Raw genomic sequence first — 20,688 nt, forward strand, 5'->3', positions numbered from 1 at the left:
GTACGTGTCCTACCTGTCTACCCGGGGCGGGGAATTACGGGTTACCCCGTCACCGGCTACGCATGGAAGTGCGTGGGTCGGCCTTCAGACACGCACAGGGAGGAAGAAAGAGAAAGGGAAAGGAAAGAAGAGGTCTCAAACGCCGCAGCGGAGAAAAGGGTAGAGAGAAGAGGTAAAGAAAAGAGAAGGGCAAAGGAAGGATGAAGACTTACAAGCAAGGAAGGCGAAGAATGTAGTATATTTACAAGCGTCCGTCTCCGGACGTAGGCACAAACCATAACCCCAGAGGGGGAGAAAGGGAAAGAAAGAGCCAGAGGTGAGGGGGGGGGGCGAAGATGGGGGATGGGGAAGGATGCGGAAAGGGAAGGTATGCAGCCCGGAAAGGAAGGAAGGCCACTCTCAGCTGAAAGTATTTGTATGGAGTGTAGCCATGTATGGAAGTGAAACATGGACGATAACTAGTTTGGACAAGAAGAGAATAGAAGCTTTCGAAATGTGGTGCTACAGAAGAATGCTGGAGATTAGATGGGTAGATCATATAACTAATGAGGAGGTATTGAATAGTATTGGAGAGAAGAGAAGTATGTGGCACAACTTGACTAGAAGAAGGGATAGGTTGGTAGGACATGTTCTGAGGCATCAAGGGATCACCAATTTAGTATTGGAGGGCAGTGTGGAGGGTAAAAATCATAGAGGGAGGCCAAGAGATGAACACACTAAACAGATTCAGAAGGATGTAGGTTGCAGTAGGTACTGGGAGATGAAAAAGCTTGCACAGGATAGAGTAGCATGCAGAGCTGCATCAAACCAGTCTCAGGACTGAAGACCACAACAACAACAACTTTCAGAACTATTAAAGAACAGCATGCTCAAAGTGCAGGAATTTTCATCACGATAGCATAAACTAATTCATCACCAATGAGATCAAAATGGTTCAAATGGCTCTGAGCACTATGGGACTTAACATCTGAGGTCATCAGGCCCCTATAACTTAGAACTACTTAAAGCTAACTAACCTAAGGACATCACACACATCCATGCCCGAGGCAGGATTCGAATCCGCGACCGTAGCGGTCGCGCGGTTCCAGACTGTAGCGCCTAGAACCGCTCGGCCACTTCGGCCGGCTCACCAATGAGAGAAAATTGGTCAGCTGATAGAAAATTCAGCACTTACAGGTTCTACATAAAGTCTGGGAACACTTTCAATTATTTATTGCACAAGAACTAAACATTGTACGGATGTCATACATACTGCATTTTGAAGAGAAACTCTGAAAGTATTTTTTACAAACATTCCATATGCAAACTATGAGTGACCCGGCATATATGTCAGTACGGTAATCGAATTCTTGCCATACCCGTCCCAGCATGGCAACGTTGATTTTGGCAGTCGCTTCCCGTACTCTCTCCTGGAGCTCTGCTACACCACACGGTAGAGGCGGTACATACACCAGATCTTTAATGTGTCCCTCATTGAATAGTCTTTAAACTCTACAATATGATTTACTGTTAAATGATGAAAACCCCCTACTAACCAAATCCCTACATGAAGAAAAACAATCCAACTATAGCTGACCCCTCTGCAATACACTTCTCTATTAACCCACCCGAAAACCACATAAGAACACCCACCCCTGGAGACAACAGCCTCCACACGTTTCCATAGGATGGTCACCCCTCTCGTGCTTAATCTTCTCAAACTGCAATTAATCAATTTCTCCAAATACTCCCAGCCCTCTAAATACACCTCTACCAAAAAAACCTAAGTATGTACCCCACGACAAAAAGAATACCAATCCAGGACACACCTATCAGTCACACTTTTATCATGCATGCAATAGAATAACAATAACACCAATGGCTAGTTAACAATACAATATCCTGCGAGGCTAGCCTAGATTGCTTTAACCAAGAAATCTACTAACGGACCTCCAAACATTATCATGACGATACCCTCACACATAAAGTTCTCTGTTCAATAAACAGGACCTCTTGTTAATTGCATCGACGCACCACACTGGTGACACCGAACACTCTGGGAAATTACACCGTACAACTTTAAAACTTTGTGGTGGCACCCATATCCTGCACTATCACTGCCAACAACAAACAAATGTTGAATTTAATGGTTAGATTATACCTAAAAATGAATGACAAACACAAAATTTAATTCAACAAATAAATTTCAAAAATAAACTAAAAGTCCCCCTCCCCAAAAAAAGAAATTGTTATCCAGTAACTACTGAAATTAAATAACCAATTTACATGCCACCAAGAACCTCCAAAATCACCAAAAACTACATAGGGAAAACTCCATTGCAGCATTACCATCACTCAAAAAAATAAATAAATAAATAAAAATAATCTGACATTAGCATGCGTCACTGCTTCCTCCAGCATGCCCTCTAAAAACACAATCAGTTTCAAAGCCTCAACGATGTCACACAAAACAACATACTTAAGTCTCTGTCAGATCATCTTTATACAGATGGTTGTGGGGCATCAGCTGTTCAGTATAAGATGTCGAATAAAAACCTTCAGCTATCTGAATTTGCAGTTGCTAGTTTATTTGAGCAACCAATTTCAGCGCTATATTATGTCATTTCAGACCCCCTGACTGATGTATAACAAGAATCCCAACTATGGTCCAGCCAAAATAAGGGTCAGCATTCAGTGATCGTATCTATAGATTTCTTCTTAACACAGTGATGATTGAAGGGATCCCCGTGTTATGAAGGAATCTACGGATACCAGCCACTGAATGCTGGCACTTATTTTGGCTGGACCATAGTTGGGATTCTTGTTATACATCAGTCAGGGGGTCTGAAGATGGTGTAATGTAGTGCTGAAGCTGATTCATCAAATAAAATAAATTGAAATTTAAATGGTGTGCACTATAATCAGGTGTCTTTTCTGTGAGTGTTCAAAATATCCAAGTAAAAACTACTTTCAAAGCTAGTGAGAAAGATATAAGGATTATCTATCAACCAACTACAAATCCTCCAGTTTTAACAATATGCTGGATAAAGTAATGAACAATAAGTTGATAAAGTTCATTATCAAAATTAAACCAAATTAATTCCCAGCAAGGTTTAGAAAGTCAGAAATCGGAAATACGGAAGCGTCCGATCCCGCCCGTCTGCTTTGACCCATGACGTCACAAATATGGCGGAAACAAAAACAAACACACACACTTTCCACAAGAAGCCTAATGACACTAACGGGACAAGCGTGGGAAATGGGGTGTTTTGGGTAGGGGGGACAAACTAAATGTAAACAAAATTAGACACCTTGCGTAGCTACAACGTGTAAGTGAAGACAGGGGTCGACAGAAGCGTCCGATCCCACGCGTCGGCTTTGACCCGTGACGTAAGGGTGTTGTCGTGTGTGACGTCATGGCGGTGCGGAGTTTGGTTTAAGTGTGGCTGTCTCCAGTTCTGTTTTATCTTATTTTATTTACTTTTCTGATCTGTTCGTTCTATCTCGTGAGATTTTTTTTTTTAATTTAAAAACACTTATTACTTATTTTAATTATCTGTTTCCTCCAATTTCTGTTTTAGTTTATTATATTTATTTTTCTGATCTGTTCGTTCTAGCCCGTGAGATTTTTTTTTTTTTTTTAGAAAGACAAAAAACACTAATCAGCTACTGAAGCATCTTTATCTTCTATGGGTTGCACGGGTTACGACCCCTGGGGAGGTGGGTGGGTATTCATGCATGGCTGTCTTCACTTACACGCTGTAGCTACGCAAGGCGTCTAAATTTGTTTATATTTAAGCCATGCATGAATACCCACCCACCTCCCCAGGGGTCGTAAGCCCTGCAACCCATAGAAGATAAAGATGCTTCAGTAGCTGATTAGTGTTTTTTGTCTTTTTTAAAAAAAATCTCACGGGATAGAACGAACAGATCAGAAAGATAAATATAATAAACTAAAACAGAAATTGGAGGAAACAGATAATTAAAATAAGTAATAAGTGTTTTTAAATAAAAAAAAATCTCACGAGATAGAACGAACAGATCAGAAAAGTAAATAAAATAAGATAAAACAGAACTGGAGACAGCCACACTCATACCAAACTCCGCGCCGTCATGACGTCACACACGACAACACCCTTACGTCACAGGTCAAAGCCGACGCGTGGGATCGGACGCTTCTGTCGACCCCAGAAATCTATCCACTGAGTAAATTAAAAGGGCATTTACACTGTTTCAAAAGCAATATACACAAAAAAACAGTAAATAGCATGCACTTTTTAGGACTAATCTAAAGGAATCAACACGATAAATTCTAATACCCTTCACGTTTGTTTCCATCAGGAACAACTAGTTACACAACCTTATTAACCGTTTTGCGGACACATTTCTTGTAGCAGCAGAGCAAATTTTTTTTATCTTATTACAATTGTGATCAATTGACTAGGCCTATATTTATTTTTTGATAATTTAATTTTTGTGATTTAGGACCATAAACTATGCTGGTACACATATCACCACAGTACCTTTGTGAGGTATTAAAACTGTGGTGGTACATGGATTTCCCACTTCCCCTTTGTGTACTGTTGTGTGCTGCCATTTTTGTGATTTAGGACCAAAAACTATTCTGGTACACATATCACCACAGCACCTTTGTGCGGTATTAAAACTGTGGTGATAAATGGATTTCCCACTTCCCCTTTGTGTACTGTTGTGTGCTGCCATTACACATAAAAAAATAATGAACAGTGTTTTCTGTTTTTATTTTGTTTTTCCTTTTTACTTTATTTAAAAAATACTTGTTACCGATATTCAAGTTTACCTACCACAATGTGAAAACAATCCTTGAAACTTTATCACACAATAACGAGCTGATACAGGTATATTGCAGAAGTGAAGCAGTGTGTTCCAACAATAATAGTGATCCCTTGACAAACAAAAACTGATTGTTGTAGCAGTTTTCATACACCTGGTGCAGTGTACTAGCACAAGAAGTCAGGCATAGACAGAGGTGGGAAGAAGTATTCCCAAAAGCTTTGGGATACCCCTAAGTTGGTGTAAGTATACTTCCCAAGGACCACAAATGACAGATTAATTGTGTGGAAAGTATACTTCTCGAGCCCCTTCCAGATACTATTTTGGTGGCAACAATATTTCTCAATAATCATTAAAACACCATTGTTTGGTGGGATATATACTTCCCACAGTCCTGAAGGATATATTTCACTACAAACAGAAGCTACAGTTGGTGCAGTGGACTGCCACTAAAGCCAGGGGCGTACAGAAGTGTTAACACATATTAAATGCACAAACAAATCTAACACTCGGTGCGCTGGCTGATGGGAGCGGCTGTAAATGGGAAATGCCTCTGAAGTTGCTCCCACCAGCCACTGCGCCAGTGTGTCAATTTAGTTTACACGTACAGTATTCCTTTAAATGCTGTACAGAAAAACATTTAGTAGGAAGTATGTCCCCAACAGCCACTGAAATGGTTCATGAGATCCAAGAGAGGAGGAAGGGTAGCACTGGTTGTAAATTTTTAATCTGTTTACTGTAGATTGATTTTAGCTACTGCGTTGCTATTTTCAGTGCAATTGTATCCAAGACATGATGGCTCATAATAAATAAAATCACACATAGTACTCCCATAGACATTACAGATAAGAAACAATGACATTTACAGTGAGTCGTCATGACTGCACTGAAGTTAGCTAAAGAGCAGTGAAATCAACCTGCAATAAACAGATTAAAAATGTACTGCAGATGCTGCCCTTCTTCCTATCTTGCATCTCTAACATTCTCCTAACAAAATTGAAGTCTCAAGCACGACATCATTTACAAGCTTTGCCAAATGTCAAGTCCTTTAAATGTTCCTTTCAACCATTCAGAGTCAGTATTACACAGGGACCATCTCTTGCATTTTTCGTAGTTAGTATAGGCCATATTCGTTAAATATTTTATGTTATGTAAAACAATTTTTCTGAATTTACCTTGGAGTTTTTATAATGAAATGTGCGTTAAATATGTCGCGAACGTAGACATCGGACTACGCTACGGATAAATCTATTACCACATAAATTTATTTCGGCTTCACATATATTTGCTAAACCATCACTTATGTAGATTACCACGAAGCAATCCAACTCCGACAGCAAATGCTGCTACACATTGTTCTGTTGGCAGAGCAAGATTTCGACGGGAGATAGTTATCATATATCACATTCTAACCAAAAATTGTGACGAGGGCTGACAGTATGACGAAGACTGTTCACGCATACACATTCACAACACAAGATTAAAAAGAAGCTTTTATGTTAACTCAGGCAGTTCATACGTCAGAAAGGTGCACATAATATGGGAATAAAATTGTTCAAGAAGTTGTAAAACATGAAATGCATTGCAAATAAAAAGGCTTCTTATAGATTTCTACGAAAATACCTACAGAAGCTCTATTATTATTCAATAACTGATATTCTATCATATAGAAATGCAAACTCCAGATTATAATCTACACTGAAACGCATATGATCCAGTGGGTTATCAAAAACGCAAGTACCCACCTTCTCAGTTACAAATACGATGCTATCAAGATATCTTCAGATGCGCTTGAAGGCAACGTTGTGTATACTTGTTTATCCTACACCTGAACCCTGAAGTTAGTAAACACTAAACAACCTGAGGATATCGATCCCTAAGGCCATCGCAAACGTGCGAGAATTGCAAAATCTGTGACTTGATCAAACATTGCCTTGCGCACCGAGGTGCCGTGCCCTTATTAACATCTGACTTTATTTGTATATATGTTACTGCTAAAGTAAGATGATTGGTAAATCATAGAATTAACTGGTGAAACCTAAAACTTACCATCACGTTGTGGTGAAAGTCCGAAATTTCTTATTTTATGCATAGATGTCGAACTTTTACCTAGAGACGTTCCTAAATCTTAGGATGTACCCACACCAACTGGTAAAACCGGATTTATTAAGCTAAATCAGCTTAGCAATTTATTGAAATAGTTTATATTTATTGTAAATTTATCTATTTTTAACTTTTTTGCGTTCCAATGTGATTCTAATGAGCAATATTCCATATTAGTGAAAAATGTTGTACAAAATGTTAACTTGTAACGTTAATTTTTGTTACAACAAGGCTGACTATTGTGGCATTTCGAATTACATAATATGGAAAACAATTTACACAAACATTTTTTAAATTGAACACTTTTTTAAGCATTTGCACTTTTAGAACCCTTGTACTTCAACAAAAGATTGTTTGGCAACCACTTCCTATAGACTAATTTCTTCTCTTGCTACTTCTTCGCCGTTGATAAAATTTTCCTTGCACAATGTAAATTGGTTCCTAGTTTACAATGACTTCAGTTTACCAGATTTTGTACCAAGTTGATAAAATTCATCACCCTGAATATTTATCACTACAGCTATTATATATTTTGCAATAATTTTTGCCCTGTCTACATCTGATGCTTTAATTCTCACATTCTGTCCAAATGAAACTTTTGGCATTTTGTTACATGAGGTTGCTTTCATTTTCTTTGCCTGCAATTGAAGACCTTCTTTGGCAGCTTCTCGGATCCTCTTCACTTTATTAACACCGTTGGAAGTTGGCAGCGTCTCGTCACAACCATCAGCTGTTGCCGGTGTCTAGTTCTTAACTGTCATCAAATTCTGTGTCTCTGGTGCTTCCTCACCTGCTGCAGCTGTACTTTTTACCTCTGTTCCAGTACTTGATTCACTGGCAGCAATTCATAGCTCGTCATTTTCAATTTCCTGTGAGTCAGTGGCAGTTGTGTTTGACACTGTTTCCAAGTCTTCTTCAGTGTTTATATTCTTTTATTAAATCACGTGGAACAACTGAGGTTGCAATGCCTACTTTCATTGGAACCCCAAACATGGCTTCATATGATGAACATCTGATCCTTTCATGGTAAGCCCTATTTTTCTTTGCATGCACAAACCTCGGCCCTTCGGACCATTTTGAAGTTTCATTTGTTTCCATCCAAGTTGATAACGTATTTTCGATATCTTGATTTGCTCTTTCGACTGATCCCTGAGACTGACGGTGCCTCAGCTTCCTGTGGACTATCTTTATATCACTGCGCAACCCACATAAACTGTGAATGACTTGGTTACAAAACTCTCTACCATTATCAGAATGAAGGATACTTGGGGAACCGAAGGTGGTAAAAATGTCCAAAAGATGATTTGCTACTCAATCACTCCTTTTAGAAGCTAGTGCGCGGAGGATAACAAATTTTGTCAAATGATCTTGGTATTACAGTATGAACTTCGACTTTTTCTCCAGGATTGCCCACATATCGATTAAATCAGTTTGGTATCGTGAATTCATTTCACTGTGTATGATAGGTTTCACAACAACACCCCTTTTCAGTGGCGGTTTAAAAATTTTGCGCCCTCCCCAAAAAAACATGTTTTAAATAATAACTATTACCCGATCACTTCACAATTGCCGTTTTGGGTGAGAGCACTGTGAGCTGTTTCCATACTCTGCTGTTCGTTGTTCTGAAGGACGCGTCAGTGGTCTAGTCGCTCTCAATCAAAATGTAAGATGGTTCCTTAACTGTACTTGGTGTATGGCAGCAGATAAAACAAACTTACAACTGCATTGCATTAACACATTCTTCTGTCAAAAGACAATAGAAACGAATACAAGGAAAACAACTTTTCTTTTATGGCCTAAAAATTCAGCAAGGCATGTATGAGACAACGGATTTCTGCTATACATTCACTTTTAATATGTTCTTTTACACGAAAGCGTTGAAAATTAAAATAAAAAAGTTGTGTTACGATCTAAAAATTGAAGCGAACGTGTCATACGTTAGAAATTAATATGTACTTTTACAGAGACACATTCAAAATTAAAATTAAACTGTCGTTTTAAGATCTAATAACTTGAATGTACAGCAGATTTTAAAAAAAACACATTCGGTATTAATACAGAATCTATAGGAAAGTACAAGAAACAAAAATAAAATAGAGATTACGGTGCACAAAGTAATAAGTAAATATAGACGAACAAACACAGAACTAGATTTGCTATTATATGATTTCACAGACTAGTATGGAAAAATCTTTTTTTATAGTCTAATAGTTAACGTGTAAAGCATTACTGTCTGTGTAGCTAGATGCTGCATAATAAGTGTACACAATACCTTTAATACATGTAAAGGCTGGACAGTTTTGTACTACAGCTACTGCTCTCACCATAGCTCATTCTAACAGTATTAGGAAAGCTTTTACATATTTATCGACAGAACTGAACTACGTTATTTATTAACACTTTCTCATCTGAGCGTACTCTCCGATAACGTATATTTCCACGATAGCTACACATTTCAGCAGACGCCAAGAATATGTATCAGTTGTAATATACTACAGTATCAGTATAACCTGACTGTACAGCGGCCTGGGTCATTTCGATATTGTTTAGTATTTTCGGGCGCCTTTGGTCACGTCTGCACGTAAACGAGGTTTAGTTCCGCGTTCTGCCATCAACAGTTGTAAAATAAACAGGTAATACATAGTGTGTAAATCCAATGAATGTGCTCTACTTTATAATAAAAATCACATTACAATTTTAAATTTTTAGAACTAATATGAATTAATAAAAAAACTAACCAGTCAGCAAATTTTGCATCTGGTTTTGACAGCAGAAAACTCGTTGATTGTATCTTCATAGTTCAGACAGTTATCAGTTAGAAGGTCAGCTTCGATAGGAAGAATGGACAAGACGTTCAGTCTCTCCTCAGCCAACATAGAACATAGGTACGATTTCAATCGTTTAAGAGCCGAAAACGAGCGTTCTGCTGAACAATTTGTAAGTGCCATACACAGAAATATTCTAAGATGAATGTCAACATTCGGAAATACGGACTGTAACCTCTCTTTTTGTAAAAATTTACTCATTTCGATCGGTATATTACTAATCTCAGAAGATTTCAAAAGTTTCGCGAAATGTACATATTCATTAGGGAAGGAAGGCTCTAAATCTGTCATATGACACTTGGAGTTTTGCTGCACGTTCAGCAATATCGTTAGGTGAAGTGTTCTTAATGTTACTGAAAACTGTAAAGGAGTCCACCAAGGTTCTATAGCTTTCCTTCCTCCTCACTAATTCGGCGTACATGTTGTCGAGTACTGGGAGAAATGTTTCGAGTCTAAATTTTTCCCTTCCAGTCAGAAAAACTTCTTCAGACTCCACTTCTTCGTCATCATGAAGTTTGCGTTTTCGTGATCTTTTATAGGTGCATTCATGCACTGTTTTAGTATCAATATTTACACTTTGCAATTTCAGATTTACACTATTAAATCTCTGGAGTATGTCTTTTCAAATTGTCATCATGAATACTGTTTCTAGTCTGCTGAGTTGGTTCAATAAAGCTGAAGCCTCGTTTTGCAAGAGTGGTTTTCAAATGTATTATTGTCAATATGTGTGAGGGCATTAATAAGGCCCTCCCAGTTTTCATATAGACTTACACACGCTTCTTCTCTTGCTGATCAACGTGTTTTTGATAAACTTTTTACGTTTTGCTTTCTGGTTTAATGAAAGAAAGAAGTTTATCCCAGTGCTGCGTAGAACCAGAGAAAGAATTGCAAAGGTTCTGCACTACATTGAAAAATGAACGCGCTTCGCGACAACAGCTTGCAGCACTAGTGCCAACTAAATTCAAAGAATGTGCTGCACAAGGCACATAACGCGCATTCGGATTTCGTTCTTTAATGTGTGCCTGCAAACCAGTGTAGGTTCCTGACATATTGCCTGCGTTGTTATATGACTGGCCTCTACAGTCAGTAATTTCAGTGGAATTTGTAGACAGGAATTTTAGTATGGCCTCAGCTAAGTTCTCGGACTTCTATCCTGGGTTTGGTAAAAACAGAAGGCAACGTTCAAGAGGTTTACCATTCTCGTTTACATATCTTAATGTGGAAGATAATTGATCGATATGTGAAATGTTCACAGTAGAATCTGCAATTATAGAGAAATATTTGGCATGTTTTATTTCACTTATGATAATTCTTTTTATTCATTCAGAAAGAAGCTCTGTTATTTCATCACAGATTGTTGAAGAAAGATAACTTGTATATCCATGCCCTGGATTTCCATATTGTTCAATGTGCTCTGTGAGAAAAGTATTAAACTCGGCTATAAGTTCAAGAGACATCATAAATTGACCATTATGTAATGAATGGAATCTTTCAACGTGACCACGTAGGGGAAGTCCCTGACTTCAGTACTGCAAACATCATTCTCAAAACACTACACCAGTACATTTTTTCTGTCTCAGCATATGACTTGAAATGGTTACCTATTGTTCTAAGTGACTTTATTTTTGTTAAGAGTGATAACTCAGAATTTTTGTGCTGAAGTGAATTCTCATGATGAGATAAAAAACTGGAAATATCTTTCCAATCTGTAATACCATTAGTAGCAATTGCGGCCTTACCTCAGAACAATTTACATGGCGCATAAAAACAGCACTGTTGCTGCAGGAGTATACTAGATAATCACACAAAGTTGATTCACCTTTTAAAAGTTTATGGTAAAATACATTTGTGTTCGAATATCTGGTTTTATTGCCTATTGATCTTCTTGAATTAGAAAAATCACCGTTACAATTTTGATTAATGCCACGTTGTAAGAGAATGTCGATTATTGATTCATTGACACACTGTTCTGCAGGATCATCACTAATGAGGTTATTTCCTTCTGTAATTTCTGACTCGACACTTAGTTTTTCGTGGAACTCGAAATTAGGAACAATTTGCTTTTCTTCATGTTTTTCGTCTGAATTTACTTCATTTACAACAGTTGTAGTGCCAGAAATGTCATCTGTACTACTTGAATTCGAAGTCGAATCAGCAACAGTTTTTTCGAAAAATTTATCTACTCTGCCAAGCGTTTTCAGACCATTGGCTTCTCGTTCTCGCATTTCCGAAATACTGCGCCACTTAATTTTGCTCGTTTGCTTTTTCCACTGTTATTCATGTTAAGATACTCACATAATTGTCAACCAACAGTCAAAACAAAAGAAGAAAAATGTGTAAAAGGAAAAAGCGAAAGACTGTATCCAGTTACAATCGTACTACACCGCACAAGAGCACAAAGCTTGTTACTTTAAACACGAAATACGAGCACAAAGATTTTTCCCTTAAACACGGAGCGATGAACTGATCAACTCGGACTGCTCGACGTAACTGTGCTATGAAAGAACGACAATGCAGAATAACTTAATTTCATTGTCACCTGTTCCTCTGTTGGCAGTGAACAGTAGAAGTACACCTGCCGGCTGGAATTGTCTCGTAAAGAAAACGGGATGGTTCCTTTTTTGGCCGGAATTTTAGCTGGGACGCAGATATGTTCTGAATATTCTTGACACTGTCTTTCTAATTTAAAAAGCAAATAATTTTTATAATTTCTTGCAGTGATGTGTGCTGGATCGTCTCTTATCCCACTTGTTCTTGTAACATTTTAGTGGTTTCTGTGGGCAGAGAAGACAGACTACAAAGTTTATGTAGTCTTGTTGGCAGCTGATGTCACGTGTGTGAACACTGGTGTTATGTCTAGATGCAATTGCCCCTTATGTTGCAACATAAAATAAAAATAACCTTTCCTCAAAGAAAAAAAGCTTAGTTGAGAAGTTAAATATAAAATTTGCAATGCCACATACTACTCGATTGCACAGAATGGGAACTTTGATATCGTTTAGGCTGCAGCACAATAAATGACAAAAACAAAAGCTGGTTTCTTCTTCTTTTTTCGCCAAAAAAGTGACTAAGTAAATAAATAAATAAATATTTTAAACTGTTGTGAAGTGTATTTCACACATTATTAGAAATTCTGTTTATGTTCTTTTCGTATAAACGTGTGTTTAAAAATGTAAAACAATTCCCAGTATCAACATGTTTTGTTAAATGGGTGTCATTAAATCAAAGCTCAGATTTTGAAGACCACAGAGCTTTCACATTAATTACAGTAATGGAGGATTGACTTGATACTTACCCGTAATTTCTACAAGAAATTTAAGTAGAATCGGGTTTTACATACAGAGGCCCACACATTTTACAGTATTTGTGAAACTGCTGATTAGTTTATCACAGCTTTACAGGAGTTCCTGTATTTTCATGGGGAAAATATGGTAGGGTTAAGTAGAAGACAAAAACATTCTCAGAATAACAATGTTTCAAACATTGTATTGTAGATTGCCATCCTAATAGCTTACTTCAAAATATGGCCTATAGCAATGTGGGTCTTATGTAGTACAATAAACAGTTCATCAAAACAAATATAATAAAGAATTTTTTCTTTTCCAACAGACGCCAGTGCTATGAATTTCTCTTCACCTCTGATGTTGAGAAAGTCGTATCACTTCAAATGTCTGTAGTGAAGAGACTTTTTATTGCAAACGATTTTTGCATTTTTCGCTTCACTTAATAGAATATTATATTGCTCAGCAGTGACATAAAAATTGTTGTCCTTATTCTTATTCACTGACACACTTAAAAATTCTTAAAATCTGTTACACATAACATCACTCATTCTGATGCAAAGCTGCAGAAGAAACACCACTAAGATGAGTCGCGAAGATTACAGTTCACACAATGCTCAGCACTGACTGAAGGTACGAAGTGATAAGCGGATTGAGAACTCAAAATTGCTCACAAAGAAACGAATCTGAACACGAAATAGGCAACAATGAAACTTGTATGAACCTGCACAACGGAGGCAGGAGTCTTTGATCCAGCTTTTATCAATTTACATTCGTAAATCTTAAGATTTGCCAATGTTTCTTGGTAAGAGTTCGAAATCTATGCATATAAAGGTAATTTTCGGACTTTTACCACAGTGCGACGGTAAATCTTAGGTTTACCAGTTAATTCTAGGTTTTTCCAATTATATTACTTTTACAATAATATATACATCACGAGAGGTACTTTGGCTGTGATCCTTTCTAAGATGTACTTTGGTAGCCATTGTAGCAGATGATTTAAAGCAGGAGCTGTCATTATATCTTCAGCTGGCTTAGTCATAGTAATTTTGGAAACTATTGCTGCCTCTTCTTTCTTTGAGAGTCAGAAGTTACCTACTTCACACTCGTTATTTAAGTATGTAAAACTAGAATCTCTCCAATGGTAAACAAATGTGCTAGTTGAAACTTCAGGTTCGAGTCTTGGTCAGGCACACAGTTTTAATCTGCCAGGATGTTTCATATCAGGGCACACTGCGCTCCAGAATGAAAATCTCGTTCTGGAAATGCGCTAGTTGTGTGACATATGTCTTAATTTGGAGATATCAATCACACCAGGCCAGAAGTCAAAGTAAATAAATTAGTTATGTTCTAATTTATGCGGAAAATCACAATTCACTGCCAGAAAAGTATCCTTTCTTTCCACTTGAAAGTAACTGAAACTATGAGGAAAAAAACCAGCTGACACATCCCTGTATTGTTAATAGAATATATGTCATCTACATAGGCTATTTACTCTAATTAACATTCTTGTTTAGAAAATAAGTCTCCTAAAACAATTAGTATGGAATTTTCTTTTATCATTCACAGACAATTGAGACTAAGCCACATTTAAATTCTTTTTAATGTGTGTCAGTCTTATCTATGTTTTTTATTCGAGGTGTCACGTTGTTTTACTAGCTTATCAACTTGTTTTGAATATTTACTTGAATTACTTAGTTCATGGATAATTTGGAAATTATAGACAATGACGATTTACTCCGGAAAGAGCGCTGTACGAAAACGTGTCGTTACTAGTAGAATTTGTGAAAACAAAATGACGAAATGACGAAAAACGTTATGTTAGCGGTAAAGAATTGTATTTGATTGCTTTCACATTAGGTTTTGCAGGTTGTAAAAGTATGTAATTTCAGGGCAGCGGCGCATTGAAGATCTATCAAAAATATGTCATTCTTTTTAGCATTTGTTAAATATTGACGGTTGATGCCCTTAGTACATCTAAGAAGAAAATTGTCACAATTTACACCTATTCACCATTGTGTAATAGTCAAACAGGCATGAAGACTCTCTCCTATTAGATTTATTCTTTTATTTTTGTTTAACTGCTGCAATCATTAAAATTTTGTTTAATGTGTGTGAAGGACAGTGTGTTTTGTTTGAATGTGGCCATTGAGACTTACTAGTCTCTTGCAGAGGTATGTCTGATTAAAAATTCCCTGTCACTTTGTCCAGTTGCTGACTTTAAACAAGTCTCACATATTTTATAAATTGTTGCTTTTCTGTGGGTTTTGTTTGGTGCTTTATGGACTATATGCTGATTTTGCGTAGACCTATCGGTTGTGATAAAAGCTATCCAGATTCTCGGTGTCCTGGTAGCAGTTTTTGTCTTATCTAAGAGCCCATTAGTTTGCATACAAATCTATTTCCATCTGAAATATTTGGAAGTCAAAATTAGCCTGGGCAGTTGATAAATTTCAGGTTCTCTGATTGTTGTTGTTGTCCGAAGTCTGGTTTGATGCAGCTCTCCATGCTACTCTTTCCTGTTCAACTCTCTTTATATCCGAATAACTGCTACAGCAAATTCCTTCTGAATCTGTTTACTGTATTCATCTTTTGGTCTCCCTTATCATTTTTACCTCCTTCCAATAAAAAATGGAGATCCCTTGACGTCTCAGAGTGTCCCATATCAACCAATCCCTTTATTTAGCTAGGTTCTTTCCTCCCCGATTCTATTCAGTACCTCCTTATTAGTTATGCAATCTATCCATCTAATCTTCAGCATTCTTCTGAGCATCACATTTCAAAAGTTTCTATTTTCTTCTTGTCTAAACTGTTCATTGTCTATGTTTCACTTCTATAGATGGCTACACTCCACACAATATTTTCTGAAAGAGTTCCGAACATTTAAATATACATTTGATATTAATAAATTTCTTTTCTTCAGAAACTCGTTTATTGCATTGGAAGTCTACATTTTACGACCACTCTGGATTGGCCATCATCAGTTATTTTGCTGCCCAACCAGCAAAACTCATCTATTACTCTGTGTCTCGTTTACTATTCTTAATTCCCTCAGCATCACTTTATTTAAATCTACTATACTCCATTATCCTTGTTTTGTTTTTGTAGATGTTTTTATCTCTTATCCTCCTTTCAAGACACTGTAGATTCCATTCAGCTGCTCGTCCACTTCCTTTACTGTCTCTGAGAGAATTACAATGTCATCAGCAAACCTCGAAGTTTTTATTTCTTTTCACTGGATTTTAATTCCTACTCCAAATTTTTCTTTAGTTTCCTTTACAGTTTGCTCAATGTACAGATTGAATAACATCAGTGCAAGGCTACAACGCTGTCTCACTCCTTTCTCAACAACTGCATACCTTTGATGTCCCTCAACTATTATAGCTGCTGTGTGATTTCTGTTTCTCCCTGTATTTTACCTCTGCTACCTTCAGATTTTCAGCAATCAAAAGCTTTCTCAGTGTTTGGTTGTGTTTCCTTAACCTATTTGCTAATGTAAGCCATAGTATCAGTATTGCCTCATGCATTCCTACATTTCTCTGGAACACAAACTGATCTTCCCCAAGGTCGGCTTCAACCAGCTTTACCATTTTTCCGTACAGAATAGTGTTATTATTTTGTGACCATGACTTATTAAACTGATAATTCAGTAATATTCACAACTGTCAGCACCTGCTTTCTTTCGAACTGGCATTATCACATTCTTCCTTAAGTCTATTTTGCCTCTCTAATACATCCTGCACAGCAGATGGAATAGTTTTGTGATGGCTAGCTCTCCAAAGGTTATTAGTAGTTCCGATAGAATGTTATCTACTCCAGGGGCCCTGTTGTGAGGTCTTTTAGTGCTCTTTTGATGTCTTCTCACAGAGTCGCATATAAGAAGTACTTTGCATGATATCTGTTGCTATCTCTATTGTGAAATTTGAATATAAGCTTTTTTTTTGCCAAGAACTGAAAACTGAGTAAGCTCATATCCTCCAGTCCTATAACTAATGTGACACTACTTTTATGAAGTCTTTCTGTGTGCTTTTAAGTGCCAGGCTACAGATGTAAAGGTCTGAAACTCAATCCTAGTCTCTCATAGGAATTTTTCTCCCACAGATAATTTTTTTCACCTTTGCAAGGACATGCTTATGTGAAAAATTCTTAACTGCTCTGCAGTTTGAAATCCTTGTTAAATTGTAGATTCCCATGTAACTGATGGGGTAAGTCAGTGAAAAGTGCCACAGGATGCCTAGGGCATACTATTTTCATTAGGACAATTCTTAGTAAAGCACTGTGGTCTTCAAACAATCCTTATTATCTGTGATAAGTAAGAAAATAAGTGCTATAGCTGCTCATCTCATTCACAGCAAATTAATCTTTGTTTTTTGTTCAGATTAGTCACAAAATCGAAAAAACTCATTCCAGAGAGAGAATGATCATAAACGTAAGTGATATCGAATATTGCAAAACATACTTCGATTACTAATAGGAAAGTTCCATAATGTGTTACAAACGCGAACCTACTCCTTTTGACTCCATAACTCACGTCCCTGAGCACCCCACCATAATAAACACATACAAATTTCAACAATAGTGTCGTTGATCTGCAGAAGTGTTTTACCGTCGATGTGTCGTTAACTGGCATTTAATTAGACGAAAGCCAATAAGCATCTAGAAGGCTTTTTATTTTTCTGTTGCTGTTGACTGTTGTGGGAACATTGACTGACATGTCATTTCGTCTTAACTTCTGTGCAAATGCGGAGAGACACTAACTCCTCCCAGCAAAGAGTGGTTAGTGCCTGTCTGACAGCTCTGATACTATGTATGTTACTGAGGAACGTTCTTGGCATCGTTAGCTGTGTCTCTGTCCGTTAGTATTATGTCTGTGCTAATGCAGCACTCTGTAGTCAAACTCAAAATGTTAATTGGATACGGAGATACAGAGATATCTCATTCCACTGTTGTGTGCCATTTCTCATTTCACTTTATGAAAATAAAAGCGGCGAACAGTCCTGCTATAAATCGGGTCTGTGTCACACTTTACTAGAATGCTTTTAAGATGGATTTTTAATTACGGCCATTTACTGGTTATGACTGGTTCGAGTTACGTAATTCTGAAGGGTACTGTGGAAACATTGCAGATTTCTGCACAGTTGACTGTAAAAGTACACTGTGATGCGAATTTCCAGCATATGATAGTCAAGAGGGGAGGCAGAAATCGTAAATCCGTCATGAGGAAAGCTGGAAACAAATCCTTTCGGTGTGGATTAAGTATTACATCCCGCAACATCGCATTAATTTAAGTATTAACTGTATTTTTCTTACTTGTCACTTCTTCTTCCGTGTGTTTTTGCTTTTAGGAAGCTTTAATTGTCGAGTGCTAGTAACAGTTTTCCATAGATTTCGTGTTTGTTTTGAATACAGTCAGAGAGAGCCCCTTTAGGTAACCATAGTGCCAGTAGTGTCAGTGTCGTCATAACCGCCGTCTGCGTCACGTCTGCTGTGCAGCGAGCTACGTTAATTTACGTATTAACTGTATTTTTCTTACTTGTCACTTCTTCTTCCGTGTGTTTTTGCTTTTAGGAAGCTTTAATTGTTGAGTGCTAGTAATAGTGTTCCATAGATTTCGTGTTTGATTTGAATACAGTCAGAGAGAGTCCCTTTAGTCAGCCACAGTGCCAGTAGTGCTAGTGTTTGTTTCTAATACAGTCCAGAGACAGGTAGTACTATTTTCATTGTTTTCTACAAGAAGTATCTAGTAACCACAGTTTAGTCAACTATCAGCCGCTTTTAGTGAATTATCAGTCTAGTTAAAATTTGATTAACTCTCTACAGTAAATTGATTTCTTAGGATGGATAGGATGTGTGAGTGCTGTGTACGGACGCAGGAGGAGCTGGCCACTGTTCGCGACCAGCTGAACGTGTTGATGGCCGCGGTCAGCCGTCTTCAGGCTGCTGCCTCCGAGTGTAGCGGCAGTGGGGAGTCTAGTGCGTTGCATGGTACACCCTAGGTGTTACATGCTTCACCCACTGTCCCTGCTGTCGAGACATCTTCGCGGGTACCGGGCGCGGTTGGGCCACCCTCTCCCCCAGGGGAATGGCAGGTTCAGCGGCGTTCGCGGCGCAAGAGGCGGGGGGTCAATGTGGAGGCTGGCCGTGTGGCATCGCCCGCTCTGCCTGTGAGTGGACATGTGGCCGCTCCTTCAGCAAGGTCCGAGCAGGCACATGGGGGGAGGGGTTTATTAGTGATCGGGAGCTCCAACGTTAGGCGGGTGATGGAGACCCTTAGGGAAATAGCAGAAAGGTCGGGGAAGAAGGGCAGTGTTCACTCTGTCTGCTTGCTGGGGGGTCTCAGCCGAGATGTGGAGGAGGCCCTGCCGGCACTGGGTGCACCCGACTGCAAATTGTTGCTCATGTCGGCACCAATGACTCCTGCCGTCTGGGTTCAGAGGTCATCCTCAGTTCATACAGGCGGTTGGCGGAGTTGGTGAAGGCGGAAAGCCTCGCTCGTGGGGTGGAATCAGAGCTAACTATTTGTAGTATCGTTCCCAGAACCGATCGCAGTCCTCTAATTTGGAGCCGAGTGTAAGGCTTAAACCAGAGGCTCAGACGATTCTGCGGAGATCTGGGGTACAAATTTCTCGACATTCGCTATCGGGTGGAGAAATGTAGGGTCCTCCTGAATAGGTGAGGCTTGCACTACACGCAGGAAGCGGCTACAAGGGTAGCAGAGTACGTGTGGAGTGCACAAGTGGGTTTTTTAGGTTAGAGAATTCCCTCCCTAGGCCCGACAAGACGCCTCCTGAAATGCGGCAAGGTAGGAGTAGGCAAAATGCAACAGGGAATAACAATATTAATCTGCTAATAGTAAACTGCAGGAGCGCCTATAGAAAGGCCCCAGAACTGCTCTCATTAATAAACGGTCACAATGCCCACATAGTACTAGGGACAGAAAGTTGGCTGAAACCAGACGTAAACAGTAATGAAATTCTAAACTCAGATTGGAATGTATACCGCAGAGACAGGCTGGACAGTGAAGGGGGAGGCGTGTTTATAGCGATGAGAAGTGCAATAGTATCGAAGGAAATTGACAGACATCCGAAATGTGAAATAATTTGGGTGAAGGTCACTTTTAAAGTAGGCTCAGACATGGTAATTGGATGTCTCTATAGGCCCCCTGGCTCAGCAGATGTTGTGGCTGAGCACCTGAAGGATAATTTGGAAAATATTTCGAGTAGATTTCCCCACCATGTTATAGTTCTGGGTGGAGATTTTAATTTGGCAGATATAGACTGGGAGACTCAAACGTTCATAACGGGTGGCAGGGACAAAGAATCCAGTGAAATTTTTTTAAGTGCTTTATCTGAGAACTACCTTGGGCAGTTAAACAGAGAACCGACTCGCGGCGATAACATATTAGACCCTCTGGTAACAAACAGACCCGAACTATTTGAAACAGTTAACGCAGAACAGGGAATCAGCGATCATAAAGCGGTTACTGCATCGATGATTTCAGCCGTAATATAGAAATATTAAAAAAGGTAGGAAGATTTTTCTGTTTAGCAAAAGTGGCAAAAAGCAGATTTCATAGTACCTGATGGCTAAACACGCAAGTTTTGTCTCAAGTACAGATAGTGTTGAGGATCAGTGGACGAAGTTCAAAACCATCGTACAATGTGTGTTAGATAAGTATGTGCCAAGCA

The 20,688-nt window shown here is 38.5% G+C and overlaps 1 protein-coding gene across 1 annotated transcript in view; it reads right to left on the reverse strand.

Moving 5' to 3' along the window:
• LOC126260227 (ribosome biogenesis protein SLX9 homolog) overlaps window positions 1–6,691 on the reverse strand; it is a 97,916-nt gene extending 91,225 nt beyond the window's left edge. Inside the window, exon 1 of the mRNA XM_049957530.1 lies at window positions 6,537–6,691. The gene's annotated coding sequence lies outside the window, so the exon portion shown is untranslated. The remainder of the gene's footprint in view (window positions 1–6,536) is intronic.
• Window positions 6,692–20,688: the final 13,997 nt, after the last annotated feature.

This window comes from Schistocerca nitens, chromosome 5 (genome assembly GCF_023898315.1).
Source record: "Schistocerca nitens isolate TAMUIC-IGC-003100 chromosome 5, iqSchNite1.1, whole genome shotgun sequence".
Classification (NCBI taxonomy): domain Eukaryota; kingdom Metazoa; phylum Arthropoda; class Insecta; order Orthoptera; family Acrididae; genus Schistocerca; species Schistocerca nitens.